General features: G+C 36.9%; 1 protein-coding gene across 11 annotated transcripts in view; it reads left to right on the forward strand.

Moving 5' to 3' along the window:
* The window catches only part of LOC149299041 (transcription factor COE3), a 95,772-nt gene that overhangs the window by 72,224 nt on the left and 18,548 nt on the right, over positions 1-5,000 (forward strand). The window lies entirely within an intron of this gene.

The following is a 5,000-nucleotide window of genomic DNA, read 5'->3' on the forward strand; positions in this document are numbered from 1 at the left end:
AAGGACAGTCCCCTACTATCCATTCTATATCCCTTTGCTCCTTTCAACAATTATAAAGATACAATTACCTTGAGAGAATATCGCAGTTCAGTTGATTAGCACGGTGAATTAAAAGAATGAGTCACAAATGGCATGTCCAGCCCCAGTCTGCTGGTCCTTTGTATTCCCAGTGCACCTCACCCTGTTGTAAGAAGGTCAAAAATTAGAGAGAGATAACAGTTTTCAAGCAGCTAGCACTTAAGAGAAGAATTAACAATCATTCCGTATGTAATTGCCAGTTAATAGTAAATTGCCTTCCAGACAGTAGTGAACAAGCTACAATACACTGGTGATAGATAACATTCTATTAATCTCTGAATGGCATAACATGTAGCGCATGAGCAGAATGGAAAAGTCTGTTCTAAGGTTTGTTATTGCTAACATTTAGTTATGGATCTGAATTGGACCTTAAAAAAATATTCTTATTATCCAACGCTTATTGTATTTTTTTTATATATTTATATTTTTTCTTTTTACATACAAATATATGACATCTGAGGTTCTATTTTTCTTATGTGTTTACACCACAATTAGTCATGGGTCATGTTAGGGAGACAGGGGGGAAAATAGACTTCCAAATTCTGCATATCGACATATTATTTTAATATATTGTAATAGATTATCTTGGACATTGTGTGTTATTTGCAGAATATTCCACTACTCGCCCACAATTATACAACTCCATGAGCATTGTCATTTTTCAATCAGCTGCGTGTCCAGCAGTTGATCTTTTGGTTGCCTTTCAATTATTTCTAGGGTTTCCTTCTGTGATAATTATGGCATTCTCAGTAGATGACATCCTCAGACCAGCATGAGCTTTGTGTGTTTAAAGCTGGAATGAAAAACTTCACAGAACAATCTCTCCCTCTCTCTCTCTCTTTCTCTCTCTCTCTCTCTCTCTCTATATATATATATATATGGCTGCCCACCACTTAATCCAGGAATGGGAATGCTGGCAAGTTCTCATGGAAAAGTAGACTATTTAGCACCAGAATTCTAGTGTGTTTTTGTAGGTTGCAACATTTGTGTTGTGTATGAAGCACTTGAATCCCGTTACATTGATTCCACATATATAATGTTTTATGTTATTATAACAAGAAGAATCTCCCTTCTTAGGTAGCACGTTGTGCACGGTTTCCCTTCTTCACTTAAGAAACACAAGTACTGAGCAATGTCGTGATCCTTTGTGTGCTTTCATATAGCACTTGTACACTGTTTACAGTCAATAACTGTTTAAGATCACAGCCAAGACAAACTGGCTCCCTCATAGGTCAGTGTTTCTTAAACAAATAACTTGTTTTCACGCGGCTAATGGCTGCTAATTATCTCCCACAAATCATACTATCTTTAATTCGTACTCATTCCCAGCTCTTCCCTGACGTACCCGTGGCACAACATAAAACGAAGGGATTACTAACGTCTAAGGAAGTCTTAATACAATTTTTTTTATTTCTGTTTTTTTAATGGGTTTGCGTCTTTTGCTTTATGTGTAATAGTGCCGGGCATGTGACTGGCAGAATGATGTCCCGTTAAAAACCTTGGGCCAAATAGATTGTTTTTACACCTTTAAAATCCCAGACTAATACCTTCGCCGTATGAAATTGATCTCGTTATCGTACAGCGTCCCATATTTTTGAAGCATGGTAGTTTGGCGGCTGTAGTTTGCTGTTTACATTGATCTTACTGACAATGATAATAGTTGTTGCATGAAATATAAATGACTTTCTGCCCTTTTGTCTGGTGCCTCCTTTTAACCGAGCAGCAGAGGACGCACAGCAGGACAGTTGGAAATATCAATAAGAGTCTACGGCATACTTGCCAATAACCTTTTAATATTGTCTTGTTATACGAATAGTCTAATATATTTATTGTGCTTCAGCACGAAATGTATCATGATACATGGAGCAGCATTTTAACATCTGATATTTAAAGGTAGCTGTAAAGCCATGGTTAGCTCCTAGTTGCATCTTTTTATTTATTTATTTACCCATTTTTCCTTTCCACGGCTTAAAGCGTAAGGGGAAAAAAAAAAAGACGTATCATTTGTGCTATGGCACAAGCACACTATTTGTCCTAATCAGTGACACCCATTTACCAGAATTGCTTAAAATGAACTATACCTCATATAGAAATCGCACATTTAGAGTGTTCCATTCATCATGTGAAATTGAGGACCAGTAAACTTTTCTGTTCGTCCAGTGGGATCGCAGACATGCATCAAAATGTTATCAAATGATTGGTGAGCAAGAACTGTCTGCCATTTATCAAGGGAAGGAAACATTATTTGCTAATTTCCTAAGCAAGCCAGTGACAGGGTGCTCCGTCTTTTGGACCCATAGTGACCAGTTTGCCCCCTTTGATTATTAGTACAAGTCAAGCGCACTTTGGCTATTGCTAACAAGACACATTTGTCTATCATCTGAGAACGCTTATTTTTCATATTTTTTTCCCCTTGCTGTAGCTGTGACCAAAACGCATCTGCGCACGTTCTCCGATAGGCCTTACATTGCGCTTCCAAATTGTGGTAACTCTGGACATCGAGCCGCTGATAAATCAACAACTTTCCCAGTCAAGGTGAAAGTATTGACTCCGCTGCACCAAAACTGACATATTGTAGCAGCGAGGAGACAGTAATTTATCTTAAAAAAAAGGACAAAGAGGTCATTTATGTCCCAATCAATACATGTTGGGGATTTTTTGTTTGGATCAGATATCTATATTTTATTTTTGAAAGTATGATGTTTTTAATCATGGAGGAGACAATTTATTCATTAAACCCATCGGGGATGGCTAAAGGATCTCAATATATATCGCTTGAAGGAGAGAGGAGAGAGGGGATATATTCAACAAAGTACAGGAGGGAAGTTTATTTCAAAGGAGAACAAGAGGTCATAATCGAAAACTAGTGTGTAAGAGACTTATATGTAAGGAGGTTTTACTTTGCAGAGAGGGTGGTAGATATATGGAGAAACCTTTTAGCAGAAGTGGTAGAGATTAATACAGCGAGTCTATTTAAGCATGAATAAGATCAAGGTCTGGATATGGGTTGAAATAATCTTTATATATATATATATATATATATATATATATATATATATATCTATATATATATTACTCCACCTGATCTTGTAAGTTTATGATGTAAGAGATCAACATAAAAAGAGGATTGTTGTTACTGAGAAATCACCCATGGACCTTGCCCCCCGCTGTTTATAATCTCCATGCTAGCGTGCGGTTTATAAGAAAGCAATTTACCATTGCATTTTATAGTTAAGTCATTAAACTGTTTCCATTTTACTTTATTACATAACATTTAAATTTGCATAGATGCTAATTTTGCTACGGAGGGTCTGCTTGAGCTTTTAAAATATTCTTTTTCGTTTACGTATCAGGGAATACCTCATTTTACATTCTTTTCAATGTTTTAGTGCTTCAGAATCGTGGTATGTTAATATGAACGCATACAGCTATGATGTAAACAATAGGGGTTATTTAGAAAAAAGGGATTCAAAGTTTGTAAAGCGGTCTTACCACCATATGTCCAATCAGTAGGAACATTCCATTGGTTGCTATGGTGATAAGACCACTTCTCAAGCATGGCACTGGAATGCTTTCATCGCTATATATGTTTCTAGAATCTCAAACATATATATACTTTAGGTTGTGATGAGGATGAAAGTAAAGGATGAGTATAACACGGGAACAAGCAATGAAAGGTCAAATTTCATAGGTTATCCTTCTCTTGAAGGACACGCACTAATTGGTCTACCTTTGCTCACGTGAAGATATCTTCAAAACATGCCCTGCCATGGCTGGTTGGCAAAATACTGTTAGCTAGTTAGTGTTATCAGGGTTTAGGGCAAGACTATCGGTGTCAATAAAGTATACTCATATATAATCAGTAGATAAATAAAAGCATTAAGCACTGGAATTGGCCGCCATTTCCAATTTGCATGGGTCAGTGCCATTTGTGAATTTTAAGGTTTCTCTAATTAACAGGCGATCAATTAATTAACCTTTCAGTATATATTGATGCTGCACATTTATGTGAGTTGCGTTGTACAACCCAAGCCTTTTATTGATCAATTTTACAGCCTTGTTCTGAAGCCATAGGTGCCGGCACAAGTCTTCTACTCCACCAGCAATTAAAGAGCATCGCTGACAAAGTCTAGATTGGTCACTGACAACTGATACGCAATTTTGTTACATCGTTTCCATTGCTTTAGGGCAGGGTTTGATAGCAGGAGATCCTTAATAGAACCTATAGACATCTTGGATCAAGGGTGTTAACATAACCATAGCATTAAAGGGCTGTTTTACTAAATATAAATTTCTGTCTGGGCATCTTAAGCCAATAAACCGTATCAAGGCTGCCCTTCTATTCATTAAACAACATAGAAACGTATACAGAAGCCTTCTTCAATTTCTCTGGCCACAAGCCTGTCAGTGCTGGCTTTTGTGTCACATGACAATTACGTGTTCCAGGCAAAAAGGACGAACGAGGCAAATATTTAAGTGATTAAATAATTTTTCTTCGGAAGGGTGTGGACATTCAATAGTTCTAGGCTGTGTATGCGTTTATTGTAGCAGACATGCCTATTTATCATTGATGGGCCCAAACTATTATCTTTTTGGCGTTCAAAAAGAAATGTAGCAGCTGGTGTCGGAATACGTGATAATAACACTAATCATATTATATCCCTTTTAAAATCATTCATAGGATAGTAAATAGATCTTAAAGGATTTACCAAGAACCGCTAGCGAATGCTGTTTTTTATTTTACGAAGGTAATTATTATCTACTGTAACTGCGACCTTTAGAATAACAACAGGTGGATTTGTTTGATGCATTCTTAGGGTAAAACAGAGCGCCTCGGAGAAAAACAGCAGCTCGCAGAAATCATTTCTTTTTTTTCTCGAAAGAAAACTCCTTTCAGCTCTCTTTCAAGTGAAATAGAATAC

This window comes from Sceloporus occidentalis, unplaced genomic scaffold (assembly GCF_023333645.1).
Source record: "Sceloporus occidentalis isolate IW3139 unplaced genomic scaffold, rSceOcc1.0.p SCAF_30, whole genome shotgun sequence".
NCBI lineage: Eukaryota > Metazoa > Chordata > Lepidosauria > Squamata > Phrynosomatidae > Sceloporus > Sceloporus occidentalis.